We start from the raw sequence: 20,921 nt of genomic DNA, 5'->3' as shown, positions 1-20,921 counted from the left end.
AGGAGCAGGCCATTCAGCCCTTCTAGCCTGCACCGCCATTCAATGAGTTCATGGCTGAACATGAAACTTCAGTACCCCCTTCCTGCTTTCTCGCCATAACCCTTGATCCCCCGAGTAGTAAGGACTTCATCTAACTCCCTTTTGAATATATTTAGTGAATTGGCCTCAACTACTTTCTGTGGTAGAGAATTCCACAGGTTCACCACTCTCTGGGTGAAGAAGTTTCTCCTTATCTCGGTCCTAAATGGCTTACCCCTTATCCTCAGACTGTGACCCCTGGTTCTGGACTTCCCCAACATTGGGAACATTCTTTCTGCATCTAACCTGTCTAAACCCGTCAGAATTTTAAACGTTTCTATGAGGTCCCCTCTCATTCTTCTGAACTCCAGTGAATACAAGCCCAGTTGATCCAATCTTTCTTGATAGGTCAGTCCCGCCATCCCGGGAATCAGTCTGGTGAACCTTCGCTGCACTCCCTCAATAGCAAGAATGTCCTTCCTCAAGTTAGGAGACCAAAACTGTACACAATACTCCAGGTGTGGCCTCACCAAGGCCCTGTACAACTGTAGCAACACCTCCCTGCCCCTGTATTCAAATCCCCTCGCTATGAAGGCCAACATGCCATTTGCTTTCTTAACCGCCTGCTGTACCTGCATGCTAACCTTCAATGACTGATGTACCATGACACCCAGGTCTCGTTGCACCTTCCCTTTTCCTAATCTGTCACCATTCAAAGGAATTGAGTGTAATATCTCCAAGTTTGCAGATGACAGTGTAGAGGGAGTTTTAGTCTGTATCTAACCTGTGCTGTACCGGCCCTGGGAGTGTTTGATGGGACAGTGCAGAGGGAGCTTTACTCTGTATCTAACCCCGTGATGTACCTGCCCTGGGAGTGTTTGATGGGACAGTGTAGAGGGAGCTTTACTCTGTATCTAACCCCGTGCTGTACCTGCCCTGGGAGTGTTTGATGGGACAGTGTAGAGGGAGCTTTACTCTGTACCTAACCCGTGCTGTACCTGCCCTGGGAGTGTTTGATGGGACAGTGCAGAGGGAGCTTTACTCTGTATCTAACCCCGTGCTGTACCTGCCCTGGGAGTGTTTGATGGGACAGTGTAGAGGGAGCCTTACTCTGTATCTAACCCCCTGTACCTGCCCTGGGAGTGTTTGATGGGATAGTGTAGGGGGAGCTTTACTCTGTATCTAACCCCCCTGTACCTGCCCTGGGAGTGTTTGATGGGATAGTGTAGGGGGAGCTTTACTCTGTATCTAACCCCCCTGTACCTGCCCTGGGAGTGTTTGATGGGACAGTTTAGGGGGAGCTTTACTCTGTATCTAACCCCCCTATACCTGCCCTGGGAGTGTTTGATGATGTAATTGGAAAGTATTCTATTCTCAGCTCTCACATCCTTCAGATTCATGAACGAAAAAATATGAAGAAAAGGTTTGCTAAATGCATTGAGTTTAAAGTGGCTGCATTATCGCATTAAATCCACTGGCACAGTGCGAGGGCTCACTTATATACAAAATAAGGCAGCAGAGAGTGAACTTGTGTCCAATACACTTGCTATGGTCTTGCTGTCAGAGTATAGCAAAGAATGACAAATTACCTCGAGTCGTAGTGTGGACACAAATAGCAGAAAGATATATTGCAGCATCACCAACATCATTTACCACATATAAATCTCCCTGTGGGATATTGATGATTACCCCGTGCTCCACAAACACTGCTCTCTGCACAATCTTCCTCCATTCTTTAACACGTTCCCTTCATCAACAGTGAATCTTCATTGTGTCTCTTCAGTTCATCACTCGGCTCCCTTCCTGCGTACAGTTTAATTGTCACCGTACAGCGGGCAACAGTAAGGGGGTCACTGTCAATGCCTACCCTCCTCCTCGGGAAAAGAATTGACTCTGCCAGGACTCCCGCCCTTCACTGCCGGCGCAGTGCCCTCCAGCCATCCTCCCTGAGCGGTGACGAGACCTGGCGTGGCTGTGCTGCCTCTCCTGGTCAAACAGCCATGTGACAATCAATCACCAGGCTTGCAAAATAAGAATGGCTGGATGAGAGTGGGCATTCACTGGACCGTGTCGGATCGAGGGCCAGTGCCTTCAGAGGGTGTGAGAATCTGGGCCAAATGCCCCGGGGAGGATGCTCACGGGTTTGTGAGTGGCTTAGCCAGTCACGTGATGCTCACAAGACTCAATAAAACCCCAGCCAGTTGGGTTCGGGGGATCCACGATGAGGGAGGTGGTTGTGAGCCTGGTGGATGAACTGGTAATGTGTCGTGTGATTGTTAAACCTTTGCTAATAAACCAACACGTTCTTAATAGCAATGTGTTGCTAAGGATTCTTAAGCAAAGAATCCACGAAGTAAACACATTACAGGTTCCAGCGATCTAAGGGAGGGGGTAACTACACTGGTGAATGAGAGTCGCCACTGGATATCACTCAAGGTCTCCACGTGAGACATTTTGAGGATGATGGAGATCGAGAGACCCATTGGCAGCTGGACTGTGGATGTGTAAAGTGACGGAGGGAAGGAGTGTGGGGGCTGGGGGGAGCAGGGGGCGGCTGGGGGAGGGGCGGGGGTCATGTGACGAAACCTCCTGGAATTCGGGGCGCTGGAGTTGGTGACTCAACGTCACCCCAATCTGAAGGGAGGTGTTGGAGAGAGAGACTGCCCATCGAACCCCCCCCCGACCACCACCTCTCCCCCACCTCCCCCCACCTCCCTCCCACCTCCTCCCCCGCCCCCACCTCACCCTTACCTCCCCCCCCCGACCCACCTTCCCCCCACCTCCCCCCGACCAGCCCCCTGCCCCACCTCCCCTCCAGCCACACCTCCCCCAGCAATCATGGGCACTGAGGACCACGGGCACTGAGGACCATGGGCACTGAGGACCACGGCACTGAGGACCATGGGCACTGAGGACCACGGGCACTGAGGACCACAGGCACTGAGGACCATGGGCACTGAGGACCACGGGCACTGAGGACCATGGGCACTGAGGACCACGGGCACTGAGGACCATGGGCACTGAGGACCACGGGCACTGAGGACCACAGACTCCCTGCACAGCCCCGCCTGGGGCCGGAGGAAAAGCAGAAAAACAGAAAGTGTCTGAAGCAGTAAATAATTAACGCCTTGTCAGAGAATTGTGACACAAAGCGAGGCGGCAGGCAACACACTGCTTCATCTCAACAGCTTCTACTTTTATTTTTTGTTGCCCATAGCAACAAGATCCTACAGGACGAAAGCCTCGACAAGTCTCAGTCCTTTCCAACACTGAAAGTTATAACCAGATTTAAACAAGGCATCTGCCACATACATCTCTCGCCCTGCCAAGAGAAACCAGCACAGCCTTTCATTAATGCCAACACTTCCCTCGGCTTCTCCCATCAACACTCGCTCGCTCCCACCTTCAATATTCAGAGAGTTAGCACATCCTCACCAGCAGGCCCGAGGTGCTGGACGGCTGTGGCAAGCACTGCATACACACACAGAATATTCCCCAGGGAACAGCTCAAACATTCCACAGCACAAGATGTCAGAGGGTTTCTGTAGTGTTGGGCAGATTAGCCAGCTCCAAACATAACTCATACATTGGGGCGAGCACAGTCAGCCAGCGAGAGACACAATCCCTTCCTCCTGAGCCCCAAGTCCCCCGCCCAACGCATGCTTCAGCCTGAATTCATCCCCGCCGTTCCGAAAACCTCAGCACATTGTCCTCTCCTCCAACTCCTTCCTTCACAGCCCCAGCTCCCTCACAGCCCCGCCTCCCTCAGAGCCCCGCCTCCCCTAGGGAGTGTTATACACAGTGTTACAGTGAGGGTGTGTTATATACAGTGTTACAGTGAGGGTGTGTTATATACAGTGTTACAGTGAGGGTGTGTTATGCACAGTCTGACATTGAGGATGTGTTATACACAGTGTCACAGTGAGGGAGCGTTATACACAGTGTTACAGTGAGGATGTGTTATACACAGTGTCACAGTGAGGGAGCGTTATACACAGTGTTACAGTGAGGATGTGTTATACACAGTCCGACATTGAGGATGTGTTATACACAGTGTCACAGTGAGGGAGCGTTATACACAGTGTTACAGTGAGGATGTGTTATACACAGTCCGACATTGAGGATGTGTTATACACAGTGTTACAGTGAGGGAGCGTTAAACACAGTGTTACAGTGAGGGTGTGTTATACACAGTGTTACAGTGAGGGTGTGTTATACACAGTGTTTTACAGTGAGGGTGTGTTATACATAGTGATACAGTGAGGGTGTGTTATACACATTGTTACAGTGAGGGTGTGTTATAAAGAGTGCTACAGTGACAGTGTGTTACACGCAGTGTGACAGCGAGGGTATGTGATACACAGTGTTACAGTGAGTGTGTGTTATGCATAATGTGTAACAGGGCGAGTGTGTTACACAGTGTGTTACAGTGAGGGTGTATTATACACAGTGTTACAGTGATGGTGCATTATCTACAGTGTTACAATAAGAATGTTTTATATACAGTGTTGCAGTGAGGGTTTGTTATACACAGTGTAACAGTGAGGGTGTGTTATACACAGTGTTATAGTGAGGGTGTGTTATATACAGTGTTACAGTAAGGCTGTGTTATACACAGTGTTACAGTGAGGGGCTTTTAAACACAGTGTTACAGTGAGGGTGTGTTGTACACAGTGTTGCAGTGAGGGTGTGTTATACACGGTGTTACAGTGAGGGTGTGTTATACACACTGTTACAGTGAGGTGGGTTATACACAGTGTTACAGTGAGTGTGTGTTATACACAGTGTTACAGTGAGGGTATGTGATACACAGTGTTATAGTGATTGTGTGTTATGCACAGTGTGTTACAGAGCGAGTGTGTTACACAGTGTGTTACAGTGAGGGTGTATTATACACAGTGTTACAGCGACGGTGCGTTATATACAGTGTTACAATAAGAATGTCTTATATACAGTGTTACAGTGAGGGTTTGTTATACACAGTGTAAAAGTGAGGGTGTTTTATACACAATGTTACAGTGAAGGTGTGTTATACACAGTGTTACAGTGAGGGTGTGTTATACACAGTATTAGAGAGTGTGTGTTAGAAAAGTGTAACAGTGAAGGTGCATTATACACAGTGTTACAGTGAGGGTGTGTTCTACACAGTGTTACAGTGAGTGTCTGTTATGCACAGTGTTACAGTGAGGGTGTGTGAAACACTGTGTTACAGTGTGGGTGTGTTACACACAGTGTGTTACATTGAGGGTATGTTACACACTGTTTTACAGTGAGTGTGTGTGATTCACAGTGCTGCAGTGAGGCTGTGTTATACACAGTGTTACAGTGAGGGTGTGTTATACACAGTGTTGCAGTGAGGCTGTGTTATACACAGTGTTACAGTGAGGGTCTGTTATACACAGTGTAGCAGTGAGGGTGTGTTATACACAGTGTTACAGTGAGGGTGTGTTTTTCCACAGTGTTACAGTGAGGATGTGTTATACACAGTGTTGTAGTGAGGTTGTGTTATACACAGTGTTACAGTGAGGGTAAGTTATACACAGTGTTAAAGTGAGCGTGTTTTAAACAAAGTGTTACAGTGAGGGTGCGTTGTATACAGTGTTCATGTGAGCGTGTCTTACACACAGTTTTACAGTGTGCGTGTGTTATTCACATTAATACAGTGAGGTTGTGTTATACACAGTAATACAGTGAGGGTGTGTTATACACAGTGTTACAGTGAGCGTGTGTTATACACAGTGTTACAGTGAGGGTGTATTACACACAATGTTACAGTGAGGGTGTGTTATTCACAGTGCTACAGTGAGGGTATGACTTACACAGTATTACAGTGAGGGTGTGTTATACACAGTGTTAGAGTGAGGGTGTGTTATACACAGTGTTGCAGTGAGGGTGTGTTATACACAGTGTTACAGTGAGGGTAAGTTATACAGTGTTAAACTGAGGGTATATTACAAACAGTGTTACAGTGTGGGTGTGATACACACAGTGTGTTACAGTGAGGGTATGTTATACACAGTGTTACAGTGAGGGTGTGTTATACACAGTGTTGCAGTGAGGCTGTGTTATACACAGTGATACAGTGAGGGTCTGTTATACACAGTGTAGCAGTGAGGGTGTGTTTTTCCACAGTGTTACAGTGAGGTTGTGTTATACACAGTGTTGTAGTGAGGGTGTGTTATACACAGTGTTACTATGAGTGTGTGTTATACACAGTGTGTTACGGTGAGGGTATGACTTACACAGTGTTACAGTAAGCGTGTGTTATACACAGTGTTACAGTGAGGGCGTATTACACACAGTGTTACAGTGTGGGTGTGATACACACAGTGTGTTACAGTGAGGGTATGTTATACACAGTTTGACAGTGAAGGTGTGCGATACACAGTGTTGCAGTGAGGCTGTGTTATACACAGTGTTACAGTGAGGGTGTGTTATACACAGTGTTGCAGTGAGGCTGTGTTGTACACAGTGTTGCAGTGAGGCTGTGTTATACACAGTGTGACAGTGAGGGTGTGTTATACACAGTGTTGCAGTGAGGCTGTGTTGTACACCGTGTGTTACAGTGAGTGTGTGTTATACACAGTGTTGCAGTGAGGGTGTGTTATACACAGTGTTGCAGTGAGGGTGTGTTATAAACAGTGTTACAGTGAGGGTGTGTTATACACAGTGTTGCAGTGAGGCTGTGTTATAAACAGTGTTACAGTGAGGGTGTGTTATACGCAGTGTTGCAGTGAGGGTGTGTTATACACAGTGTTACAGTGAGGGTGTGTTATACACAGTTTTACAGTGAGGATGTGTTATACACAGTGTGTTACAGTGAGTGTGTTACTTACACAGTGTTACAGTCAGGGTGTGTTATACACAGTGTGTAACAGTGAGGGTGTTTTCTACACAGTGTGTAACAGTGAGGGTGTTTTCTATACAGTGTTACAGTGAGGATGTGTTATACACAGTGCTACAGTGTGGGTGTTTTCTATACAGTGTTACAGTGAGGATGTGTTATACACAGTGTTACAGTGAGGGTGCGTTGTACACAGTGTTCGCGTGAGAGGGTCTTACACACAGTTTTACAGTGAGGATGTGTTCTACACAGTGTTACAGTGAGGTGTGTTATACACAGTGTTAGAGTGAGGGTGTGTTATACACAGTGTTACAGTGAGGGTGTGCTGTACACAGTATTAATGTGAGTGTATGTTATACACAGTGTTACTGTGAGCGTGTGTTATACACAGTGTGACAGTGAGTGTGTATTACACACAGTGTTACAGTGTGGGTGTGATACACACAGTGTGTTACAGTGAGGGTATCTTATACACAGTTTGACAGTGAGGGTGTGCGATACACAGTGTTGCAGTGAGGCTGTGTTATACACAGTGTTGCAGTGAGGGTGTGTTATACACAGTGTTACAGTGAGGTTGTGTTATACACAGTGTTGCAGTGAGGGTGTGTGATACACAGTGTTTCAGTGAGTGTGTGTTATACACAGTGTTGCAGTGAGGGTAAGTTATACACAGTGTGTTACGGTGACGGTATGACAATCACAGTGTTACAGTGAGGGTGTGTTATACACAGTGTTACAGTGAGGGTGTGTTATACACAGTGTTACAGTGAGGGTGTGTTATACACAGTGTGTTACGGTGAGGGTATGACTTACACAGTGTTACAGTGAGGGTGTGTTATACACAGTGTGTTACGGTGAGGGTATGACTTACACAGTGTTACAGTGAGGTTGTGTTATACACAGTGTTACAGTGAGGGTAAGTTATACACAGTGTTAAAGTGAGCGTGTGTTAAACAAAGTGTTACAGTGAGGGTGCGTTTTACACAGTGTTCGCGTGAGGGTGTCTTACACACAGTTTTACAGTGTGCGTGTGTTATTCACATTAATACAGTGAGGGTGTGTTATACACAGTAATACAGTGAGGGTGTGTTATACACAGTGTTACTGTGAGTGTGTGTTATACACAGTATTACAGTGAGGGTGTATTACACACAGTGTTACAGTGTGGGTGTGTTACACACAGTGTGTTACAGTGAGGGTATGTTATACACAGTTTTACAGTGAGGGTGTGCGATACATAGTGTTGCAGTGAGGGTGTGTTATACACAGTGTTACAGTGAGGGTGTGTTATACACAGTGTTGCAGTGAGGCTGTGTTATACACAGTGTTACAGTGAGGGTGTGTTATACACAGTGTTGCAGTGAGGGTGTGTTATACACATGTTACAGTGAGGGTGTGTTATACACAGTGTTACAGTGAGGGTGTGTTATACACAGTGTGTTACGGTGAGGGTATGACTTACACAGTGTTACAGTGAGGGTGTGTTATACACAGTATTACAGTGAGGCTGTGTGATACACAGTGTTACAGTGAGTGTGTTATACACAGTGTTACAGTGAGGGTGTGTTATACACAGTGTGTTACAGTGAGGGTGTGTTATACACAGTGTGTAACAATGAGGGTGTTTTCTACACAGTGTGTAACAGTGAGGGTGTTTTCTATACAGTGTTACAGTGAGGATGTGTTATACACAGTGCTACAGTGAGGGTGTTTTCTATACAGTGTTACGTTGAGGATGTGTTATACACAGTGTTAGTGAGGGTGCGTTGTACACAGTGTTCGCGTGAGAGGGTCTTACACACAGTTTTACAGTGAGGGTGTGTTCTACACAGTGTTACGGTGAGGTGTGTTATACACAGTGTTAGAGTGAGGGTGTGTTATACACAGTGTTACAGTGAGGGTGTGTTATACACAGTGTGTTACAGTGAGGGTGTGTTTCACACAGTGTGTAACAGTGAGGGTGTTTTCTATACAGTGTTACAGTGAGGATATGTTATGCACAATGTTACAGTGAGGGTGTGTTGTACACAGTGTGTAACAGTGAGGGTGTTTTCTATACAGTGTTACAGTGAGGATGTGTTATACACAGTGTTACAGTGAGGGTGTGTTATACACAGTGCTACAGTGAGGGTGCGTTATACACAGTGTTACAGTGAGGGTATGTTATACACAGTGTTATAGTGAGGGTGTGTTATACACAGTGTTACAGTGAGGGTGCGTTTTACACAGTGTTCGCGTGAGGTGTCTTACACACAGTTTTACAGTGTGTGTGTGTGATACACAGTGTTACAGTGAGAGTGTGTTATACACAGTGTTACAGTGTGTGTGTGTTATACGCAGTGTTACAGTGAGGGTGTGTTATACACAGTGCTACAGTGAGGGTGCGTTATACACAGTGTTACAGTGAGAGTGTGTTATACACAGTGTTACAGTGTGTGTGTGTTATACGCAGTGTTACAGTGAGGGTGTGTTATACACAGTGCTACAGTGAGGGTGCGTTATACACAGTGTTACAGTGAGGGTATGTTATACACAGTGTTATAGTGAGGGTGTGTTATACACAGTGTTACAGTGAGGGTGCGTTTTACACAGTGTTCGCGTGAGGGTGTCTTACACACAGTTTTACAGTGTGTGTGTGTGATACACAGTGTTACAGTGAGAGTGTGTTATACACAGTGTTACAGAGAGGGCGTGTTATACACAATGTCACAGTGAGGGTGAGTTATACACATTGATACAGTGAGGGTGTGTTATACACAGTAATACAGTGAGGGTGTGTTAAACACAGTGTGTTACAGTGAGGGTGTTTTCTTCAAAGTGTTACAGTGAGCGAGTATTATACACAATGTTAAACTAATATGGCAGGGGGACGGGAACCAATACAGGGAGACAGAGGAAAACAAAAAGGAGACAAAAGCAAAAGACAGAAAGGAGATGAGTAAAAGTGGAGGGCAGAGAAACCCAAGGCAAAAAACAAAAAGGGCCACTGAATATAAAGGGGCTGCAGGAGGGATCAAAACTAAAAATCATGCTTTAAAAACTAGTATTAAAACACTCTACCTAAACGCATGCATCATTCGAAATAAAGTAAATGAGTTGACGGCACAAATCATTACAAATGGGTATGATTTGGTGGCCATTACAGAAACGTGGTTGCAGGGGGGCCAAGACTGGGAATTAAACATACAGGGGTATCTGACAATTCGGAAAGATAGACAAGAAGGGAAAGGAGGTGGGGTAGCTCTGTTAATAAAGGATGATATCAGGGCAATTGTGAGAGACGATATTGGCTCTAATGAACAAAATGTTGAAACATTGTGGGTGGAGATTAGAGATAGTAAGGGGAAAAAGTCACTGGTGTGCGTAGTTTATAGGCCGCCAAATAATAACTTCACGGTGGGGCGGGCAATAATGGAGGCATGTGAAAAAGGAACGGCAGTAGTCATGGGGGATTTTAACCTACATATCGATTGGTCAAATCAAATCGCACGGGGTAGCCTTGAGGAGGAATTCATAGAATGCATACGGGATTGTTTCTTAGAACAGTATGTTACAGAACCTACAAGGGAGCAAGCTATCTTAGATCTGGTCCTGTGTAATGAGACAGGAATAATAAACGATCTCCAAGTAAAAGATCCTCTCGGAATGAGTGATCACAGTATGGTTGAATTTGTAATACAGATTGAGGGTGAGGAAGTAGTGTCTCAAACGAGCGTACTATGCTTAAACAAAGGGGACTACAGTGGGATGAGGGCAGAGTTGGCTCAAGTAGACTGGAAACACAGACAAAACGGTGGCACAATTGAGGAACAGTGGAGGACTTTTAAGGAGCTCTTTCATAGTGCTCAACAAAAATATATTCCAGTGAAAAAGGGCGGTAAGAGACGGGATAACCAGCTGTGGATAACCAAGGAAATAAAGGAGAGTATCAAATTAAAAACCAATGCGTATAAGATGGCCAAGGTTAGTGGAAAAATAAAAGATTGGGAAAATTTAAAACGACAGCAAAGAATGACTAAGAAAGCAATAAAGAAAGGAAAGATAGATTACTCAGGTAAACTTGCGCAAAACATAAAAACGGATAATAAAAGATTTTACACATATATAAAACGGAAAAGAGTGATGAAAGTAAATGTTGGTCCCTTCGAAGATGAGAAGGGGGATTTAATAATGGGAAATGTGGAAATGGCTGAGACCTTAAACAATTATTTTGCTTCGGTCTTCACAGTGTAAGACACAAAAACCATGCCAAAAATTGCTGGTCACAGGAATGTGGGAAGGGAGGACCTTGAGACAATCACTATCACTAGGGGGTAGTGCTGGACAGGCTAATGGGACTCAAGGTAGACAAGTCCCCTGGTCCTGATGAAATGCATCCCAGGGTATTAAAAGAGATGGCGGAAGTTATAGCAGATGCATTCGTTATAATCTACCAAAATTCTCTGGACTCTGGGGAGGTACCAGCGGATTGAAAAGCAGCTAATGTAACGCCTCTGTTTAAAAAGGGGGGCAGACAAAAGGCAGGTAACTATAGGCCGGTTAGTTTAACATCTATAGTGGGGAAAATGCTTGAAGCTATCATTAAGGAAGAAATAGCGGGACATCTAGATAGGAATAGTGCAATCAAGCAGACGCAGCATGGATTCATGAAGGGGAAATCATGTTTAACTAACTTACTGGAATTCTTTGAGGATATAACGAGCATGGTGGATAGAGGTGTACCGATGGATGTGGTGCATTTAGATTTCCAAAAGGCATTCGATAAGGTGCCACACAAAAGGTTACTGCAGAAGATAAAGGTACGCGGAGTCAGAGGAAATGTATTAGCATGGATAGAGAATTGGCTGGCGAACAGAAAGCAGAGAGTCGGGATAAATGGGTCCTTTTCGGGTTGGAAATCGGTGGTTAGTGGTGTGCCACAGGGATCGGTGCTGGGACCACAACTGTTTACAATATACATAGATGACCTGGAAGAGGAGACAGAGTGTAGTGTAACAAAATTTGCAGATGACACAAAGATTAGTGGGAAAGCGGGTTGTGTAGAGGACACAGAGAGGCTGCAAAGAGATTTAGATAGGTTAAGTGAATGGGCTAAGGTTTGGCAGGTGGAATACAATGTCGGAAAGTGTGAGGTCATCCACCTTGGGAAAAAAAACAGTAAAAGGGAATATTATTTGAATGGGGAGAAATTACAACATGCTATGGTGGAGAGGGACCTGGAGGTCCTTGTGCATGAATCCCAAAAAGTTAGTTTGCAGGTGCAGCAGGTAATCAGGAAGATGAATGGAATGTTGGCCTTCATTGCGAGAGGGATGGAGTACAAAAGCAGGGAGGTCCTGCTGCAACTGTATAGGGTATTGGTGAGGCCGCACCTGGAGTACTGCGTGCAGTTTTGGTCACCTTACTTAAGGAGGAATATACTAGCTTTGGAGGGGGTACAGAGACGATTCACTGGGCTGATTCCGGAGATGAGGGGGTTACCTTATGATGATCGATTGAGTAGACTGGGTTTTTACTCGTTGGAGTTCAGAAGGATGAGGGGTGATCTTATAGAAACATTTAAAATAATGAAAAGGATAGACAAGATAGAGGCAGAGAGGTTGTTTCCACAAGTCGGGGAGACTAGAACTAGGGGGCACAGCCTCAAAATACAGGGGAGCCAATTTAAAACCGAGTTGAGAAGGAATTTCTTCTCCCAGAGGGTTGTGAATCTGTGGAATTCTCTGCCCAAGGAAGCACTTGAGGCTAGCTCATTGAATGTATTCAAGTCACAGATTGATAGATTTTTAACCAATAAGGGAATTAAGGGTTACGGGGAGCGGGCGGGTAAGTGGAGCTGAGTCCACGGCCAGATCAGCCATGATCTTGTTGAATGGCGGAGCAGGCTCGAGGGGCTATATGGCCTGCTCCTGTTCCTAATTCTTATGTTCTTATGTTACAGTGAGGGTGTGTTATACACAGTGTGTTACAGTGAAGTGTTGTTATTCACAGTGTTATAGTGAGGATGTGTTATTCACAGGGTTACACTGAGGGTGTGTTATACACAATGATACAATGAGGGTGTGTTACACACAGTGTTAGAATGCGGGTGTGTTACACACAGTGTTACAGTGAGGGTGTATTACACACAGTGTTACAGTGTGGGTCTGTTAAACACAGTGTGTTATAGTGAGGGTATGTTATACAGTTTTACAGTGAGGGTGTGTGATACACAGTGCTGCAGTGAGGCTGTGTTATACACAGTGTTGCAGTGAGGCTGTGTTATACACAGTGTTAGAGTGAGGGTCTGTTATACACAGTGTTGCAGTGAGGGTGCGTTATACACAGTGTTAGAGTGAGGGTCTGTTATACACAGTGTTGCAGTGAGGGTGTGTTTTCCACAGTGTTACAGTGAGGGTGCGACATACACAGTGTTACAGTGAGGGTGTGATATATACAGTGTTACAGGGAGGGTGTGTTATACACAGTGTTACAGTGAGGGTGTGTTACACACAGTGTTACAGTGAGGGTGTGTTATGCACAGTGGTACAATGAGTGTGCATTGTACACAGTGTTACAGTGAGGCTGTGTGATACACAGTGTTACAGTGAGGGTGTGTTATACACAGAGTTACATTGAGTATGTGTTATGCACAGTGTTACAGTGAGGGTGTGTTATATGCAGTGTTACAGTGTGGGTGTGTTATACACAGTGTTACAGTGTGGGTGTGTTACATACAGTGTGGTACAGTGAGGGTATGTTATACAAAGTTTTACAGTGAGGGTGTGTGATATACAGTGTTACAGTGAGGGTGTGTTATATGCAGTGTTACAGTGAGGGTGTATTATACACAGTGTTACAGTGTGGGTGTGTTACATACAGTGTGGTACAGTGAGGGTGTGTTATACACAGTGTTTCAGTGAGGGTGTGTTACATACAGTGTGGTACAGTGAGGGTGTGTTATACACAGTTTTAAAGTGCGGGTGTATGATACACAGAGTTACAGTGAAGGTGTGTTATGCACAGTGTTACAGTGATAGTGTGTTATACACAGTGTCACAGTGAGGGTGTGTTCTCCACAGTGTTACAGTGAGGGTGTGTGAAACACTGTGTTACGGTGAGGGTATGACGTACACAGTGTTACACTGAGGGTGTGTTATACACAGTGTTACAGTGAGGGTGTGTGAGACACAGTGTTCAGTGAGGATGTGTTATATACAGTGTTGCAGTGAAGGTGTGTTATACACAGTGTGTTACGATGAGGGTATGACTTACACAGTGTTACAGTGAGGGTGTGTTATACACAGCATTACAGTGAGGGTGTGTTATACACAGTGTTCAGTGAGGATGTGTTATACACAGTGTTACAGTGAGGGTGTGTTATCCACAGTGTGTTACGATGAGGGTATGACTTACACAGTGTTACAGTGAGGATGTGTTATACACAGTGTTAGAGTGAGGGTGTGTTATACACAGTGTTACAGTGAGGGTGTGTTATACACAGTGTTACAGTGAGGGTATGTTATACACAGTTTTACACTGAGGGTGTGTATGCAGAATATGTTACAGTGCGCGTGTGTTATACACAGTGTGTTACAGTGAAGTGTTGTTATTCACAGTGTTATAGTGAGGATGTGTTATTCACAGGGTTACACTGAGGGTGTGTTATACACAATGATACAATGAGGGTGTGTTACACACAGTGTTAGAATGCGGGTGTGTTACACACAGTGTTACAGTGAGGGTGTATTACACACAGTGTTACAGTGTGGGTCTGTTAAACACAGTGTGTTATAGTGAGGGTATGTTATACAGTTTTACAGTGAGGGTGTGTGATACACAGTGCTGCAGTGAGGCTGTGTTATACACAGTGTTGCAGTGAGGCTGTGTTATACACAGTGTTAGAGTGAGGGTCTGTTATACACAGTGTTGCAGTGAGGGTGCGTTATACACAGTGTTAGAGTGAGGGTCTGTTATACACAGTGTTGCAGTGAGGGTGTGTTTTCCACAGTGTTACAGTGAGGGTGCGACATACACAGTGTTACAGTGAGGGTGTGATATATACAGTGTTACAGGGAGGGTGTGTTACACACAGTGTTACAGTGAGGGTGTGTTACACACAGTGTTACAGTGAGGGTGTGTTATGCACAGTGGTACAATGAGTGTGCATTGTACACAGTGTTACAGTGAGGCTGTGTGATACACAGTGTTACAGTGAGGGTGTGTTATACACAGAGTTACATTGAGTATGTGTTATGCACAGTGTTACAGTGAGGGTGTGTTATATGCAGTGTTACAGTGTGGGTGTGTTATACACAGTGTTACAGTGTGGGTGTGTTACATACAGTGTGGTACAGTGAGGGTATGTTATACAAAGTTTTACAGTGAGGGTGTGTGATATACAGTGTTACAGTGAGGGTGTGTTATATGCAGTGTTACAGTGAGGGTGTATTATACACAGTGTTACAGTGTGGGTGTGTTACATACAGTGTGGTACAGTGAGGGTGTGTTATACACAGTGTTTCAGTGAGGGTGTGTTACATACAGTGTGGTACAGTGAGGGTGTGTTATACACAGTTTTAAAGTGCGGGTGTATGATACACAGAGTTACAGTGAAGGTGTGTTATGCACAGTGTTACAGTGATAGTGTGTTATACACAGTGTCACAGTGAGGGTGTGTTCTCCACAGTGTTACAGTGAGGGTGTGTGAAACACTGTGTTACGGTGAGGGTATGACGTACACAGTGTTACACTGAGGGTGTGTTATACACAGTGTTACAGTGAGGGTGTGTGAGACACAGTGTTCAGTGAGGATGTGTTATATACAGTGTTGCAGTGAAGGTGTGTTATACACAGTGTGTTACGATGAGGGTATGACTTACACAGTGTTACAGTGAGGGTGTGTTATACACAGTGTTACAGTGAGGTTGTGTTATACACAGTGTTAGAGTGAGGGTGTGTTATACACAGTTTTACAGTGAGGGTGTCTTATACACAGTGTTAGAGTGAGGGTGTGTTATACAAAGTGTTACAGTGAGGGTGTGTAATACACAGTGTTACAGTGTGGGTGTGTTACACACAGTGTGTTACAGTGATGGTGCGATGTACACAGTGTTAGTGTGAGGGTGTGTTATACACAGTTTTGCATTAAGGCTGTGTTATACACAGTGTTTCAGTGAGGGTGTGTTACACACAGTGTGGTACGGTGAGGGTATAACTTACACAGTGTTACAGTGAGGGTGTGTTATACATGGTGTTACAGTGAGGGTGTGTTATACACAGTGTTAGAATGAGGGTGTGTTATACACAGTGTTAGAGTGAGGGTGTGTTATACACAGTGTTAGAGTGAGGGTGTGTTATACACAGTGTTACAATGAGAGTGTGTAATGCACAGTGTGACAATGAGTGTGTGTTTTTCACAGTGTTTCAGTGAGGCTGTGTGATACACAGTGTTACAGTGAGGGTGCGTTATACACAGTGTTATTGTGAGGGTGTGTTATACACGGTGTTACAGTGACTGTGTGCTATACACAGTGCGTTACGGTGAGGTATGACTTACACAGTGTTACACTGAGGGTGTGTTATACACAGTGTTACAGTGAGGGTGTGTTATACACAGTGTTACACTGAGGGTGTGTTATACACAGTGTTACAGTGAGGGTGTGTTATACTCAGTGTTACAGTGAGAGTGGGTTATACACAGTGTTACAGTGAGAGTGTGTTATACACAGTGTTAGAGTGAGGGTATGTTATACACAGTGTTACAGTGAGAGTGTGTTATACACAGTGTTAGAGTGAGGGTGTGTTATACACAGTGTTACAGGGAGGGCGTGTTATACACAGTGTTACAGTGACGGTCTGTTAAACACAGTGTCACAGTGAGGGTGAATTATACACAGTGATACATTGAGGGTATGTTACACACAGTGTGTTACAGTGAGGGTGTTTTCTACAAAGTTTGACAGTGAGCGAGTATTATACACAGTGTTACAGTGAAGGTGTGTTATACACAGTGTTTCAGTGAGGGTGTGTTACACACAGTGTGTTACAGTGATGGTGCGATGTACACAGTGCTAGTGTGAGGGTGTGTTATACACAGTTTTGCATTAAGGCTGTGTTATACACAGTCTTTCAGTGAGGGTGTGTTATACACAGTTTGTTACGGTGAGGGTATAACTTACACAGTGTTACAGTGAGGGTGTGTTATACACGGTGTTACAGTGAGGGTGTGTTATACACAGTGTTATTGTGAGGGTGTGTTATACACGGTGTTACAGTGACTGTGTGCTATACACAGTGCGTTACGGTGAGGTATGACTTACACAGTGTTACACTGAGGGTGTGTTATACACAGTGTTACAGTGAGGGTGTGTTATACACAGTGTTACACTGAGGGTGTGTTATACACAGTGTTGCAGTGAGGGTTGTTATACTCAGTGTTACAGTGAGAGTGGGTTATACACAGTGTTACAGTGAGAGTGTGTTATACACAGTGTTAGAGTGAGGGTGTGTTATACACAGTGTTACAGTGAGAGTGTGTTATACACAGTGTTAGAGTGAGGGTGTGTTATACACAGTGTTACAGGGAGGGCGTGTTATACACAGTGTTACAGTGACGGTCTGTTAAACACAGTGTCACAGTGAGGGTGAATTATACACAGTGATACAGTGAGGGTATGTTACACACAGTGTGTTACAGTGAGGGTGTTTTCTACAAAGTTTGACAGTGAGCGAGTATTATACACAGTGTTACAGTGAAGGTGTGTTATACACAGTGTTTCAGTGAGGGTGTGTTACACACAGTGTGTTACAGTGATGGTGCGATGTACACAGTGCTAGTGTGAGGGTGTGTTATACACAGTTTTGCATTAAGGCTGTGTTATACACAGTCTTTCAGTGAGAGTGTGTTATACACAGTTTGTTATGGTGAGGGTATAACTTACACAGTGTTACAGTGAGGGTGTGTTATACACGGTGTTACAGTGAGGGTGTGTTATACACAGTGTTATTGTGAGGGTGTGTTATACACGGTGTTACAGTGACTGTGTGCTATACACAGTGCGTTACGGTGAGGTATGACTTACACAGTGTTACACTGAGGGTGTGTTATACACAGTGTTACAGTGAGGGTGTGTTATACACAGTGTTACACTGAGGGTGTGTTATACACAGTGTTACAGTGAGGGTGTGTTATACTCAGTGTTACAGTGAGAGTGGGTTATACACAGTGTTACAGTGAGAGTGTGTTATACACAGTGTTAGAGTGAGGGTGTGTTATACACAGTGTTACAGTGAGAGTGTGTTATACACAGTGTTAGAGTGAGGGTGTGTTATACACAGTGTTACAGGGAGGGCGTGTTATACACAGTGTTACAGTGACGGTCTGTTAAACACAGTGTCACAGTGAGGGTGAATTATACACAGTGATACAGTGAGGGTATGTTACACACAGTGTGTTACAGTGAGGGTGTTTTCTACAAAGTTGGACAGTGAGCGAGTATTATACACAGTGTTACAGTGAAGGTGTGTTATACACAGTGTTTCAGTGAGGGTGTGTTACACACAGTGTGTTACAGTGATGGTGCGATGTACACAGTGCTAGTGTGAGGGTGTGTTATACACAGTTTTGCATTAAGGCTGTGTTATACACAGTCTTTCAGTGAGGGTGTGTTATACACAGTTTGTTACGGTGAGGGTATAACTTACACAGTGTTACAGTGAGGGTGTGTTATACACGGTGTTACAGTGAGGGTGTGTTATACACAGTGTAAGAGTGAGGGTGTGTTATACACAGTGTTACAGTGAGGGTGTGTAATGCACAGTGTGACAATGATTGTGTGTTTTTCACAGTGTTAAAGTGAGGCTGTGTGATACACAGTGTTACACTGAGGGTGCGTTGTACACAGTGTTATTGTGAGGGTGTGTTATACACGGTGTTACAGTGAGGGTGTGTTATACACAATGTTAGAGTGAGGGTGTGTTATACACAGTGTTGTAGTGAGGGTGTGTTATACACAGTATTACAGTGACTGTGTGTTATACACAGTGTGTTACGGTGAGGGTATGACTTACACAGTGTTACACTGAGGGTGTGTTATACACAGTGTTACAGTGACGGTCTGTTATACACAGTGTCACAGTGAGGGTGAATTATACACAGTGATACAGTGAGGGTGTGTTATACACAGTGTGTGACAGTGAAGTTTTGTTATTCACAGTGTGATAGTGAGGGTGTATTCTGCACAGTGTTACAGTGAGGCTGTGTTATACACAGTGTTTCAGTGAGGGTGTGTTACACACAGTGTGTTACAGTGATGGTGCGATGTACACAGTGTTAGTGTGAGGGTGTGTTATACACAGTGTTACAGTGAGGGTGTGTTATACACAGTGTTTCAGTGAGGGTGTGTTTTCCACAGTGTGTTACGGTGAGGGTATAACCTACACAGTGTTACAGTGAGGGTGTGTTATACACAGTGTTATTGTGAGGGTGTGTTATACACAGTGTTACAGTGAGGGTGTGTCATACACAGTGTTACACTGAGGGTGTGTTATACACAGTGTTAGAGTGAGGGTGTGTTATACACAGTGTTACAGTGAGAGTGTGTTATACACAGTGTTACAGGGTGGGCGTGTTATACACTGTGTTACAGTGACGGTCTGTTATACACAGTGTCACAGTGAGGGTGAATTATACACAGTGATACAGTGAGGGTGTGTTATACATGGTAATACAGTGAGGGTATGTTACACACAGTGTGTTACAGAGAGGGTGTTTTCTACAAAGTGTGACAGTGAGCGAGTATTATACAGTGTTACAGTGAGGGTGTGTTATACACAGTGTGTTACAGTGAGGGTAGGTTATACACAGTTTTACGTGAGGGTCTGTTATACACAGTATTGCAGTGAGTCTGTGTTATACACAATGTTACAATGAGTGCGTGTTATACACAGTGTTACAGTGTGTGTGTTACACACAGTGTGTTACAGTGAGGGTAGGTTATACACAGTGTTACAGTGAGTGTGTGTTATACACAGTGTTAGAGAGAGGGTGTGTTATACACAGTGTTACAGTGAGGCTGTGTGATACACAGTGTTACAGTGAGGGTGCGTTATGCACAGAGTTACAGTGAGGGTGTGTTATACACAGTGTTACATTGAGGATGTGATATACACAGTGTTACATTGAGGGTGTGATATACACAGTGTTACAGTGAGGGTGTGTTATACATAGTGTTTCAGTGAGGGTGTGTTATACACAGTGTGTAAGAGTGAGGTTGTGTCACACACAGTGTGTTACAGTGATGGTGCAATGTACACAGTGTTAGTGTGAGGGTGTGTTATACACAGTTTTGCATTAAGGCTGTGTTACACACAGTGTTTCAGTGAGGGTGTGTTATACACAGTGTGTTACGGTGAGGGTATAACTTATGCAGTGTTCCAGTGAGGGTGTGTTATACACAGTGTTTCAGTGAGGGTGTGTTATACACAGTGTTCGAGTGAGGGTATGTTATACACAGTGTTGTAGTGAGGGTGTGTTACACACAGTGTTACAGTCAGTGTGTGTTATACACAGTGTGTTACGGTGAGGGTATGACTTACACAGTGTTACACTGAGGGTGTGAGAAACACAGTGTTAGAGTGAGGGTGTAATATACACAGTGTAACAGTGAGTGTGTGTTATATTCAGTGTTACAATGAGGGTGTGTGATACAAAGTGTTACAGTGAGGGTGTGTTATACACAGTGTTAAAGTGAGTGTGTGTTATACACAGTGTTACAGTGAGGGTGTGTGACACAAAGTGTTACAGTGAGGGTGTGTTATACACAGTGTTAGAGTGAGGGTGTGTTATACACAGTGTTACAGTGAGGGTGTGTTATACACAGTGTTACAGTGTGGGTGTGTGATACACAGTGTTACAATGAGGCTGTGTGATACACAGTGTTACAGTGAGGGTGTGTTATACACAGTGTTACAGTGAGTGTGTGTTATACACAGTGTTACAGTGAGGGTGTGTGATACAAAGTGTTACAGTGAGGGTGTGTTATGCACAGTGTTAGAGTGAGGATGTGTTATACGCAGT

The sequence above is a fragment of the Pristiophorus japonicus genome, chromosome 15 (assembly GCF_044704955.1).
Source record: "Pristiophorus japonicus isolate sPriJap1 chromosome 15, sPriJap1.hap1, whole genome shotgun sequence".
Taxonomy (NCBI): domain Eukaryota; kingdom Metazoa; phylum Chordata; class Chondrichthyes; family Pristiophoridae; genus Pristiophorus; species Pristiophorus japonicus.
The sequence above is the reverse complement of the archived record's forward strand: the minus strand, read 5'-3'. Positions refer to the sequence as shown.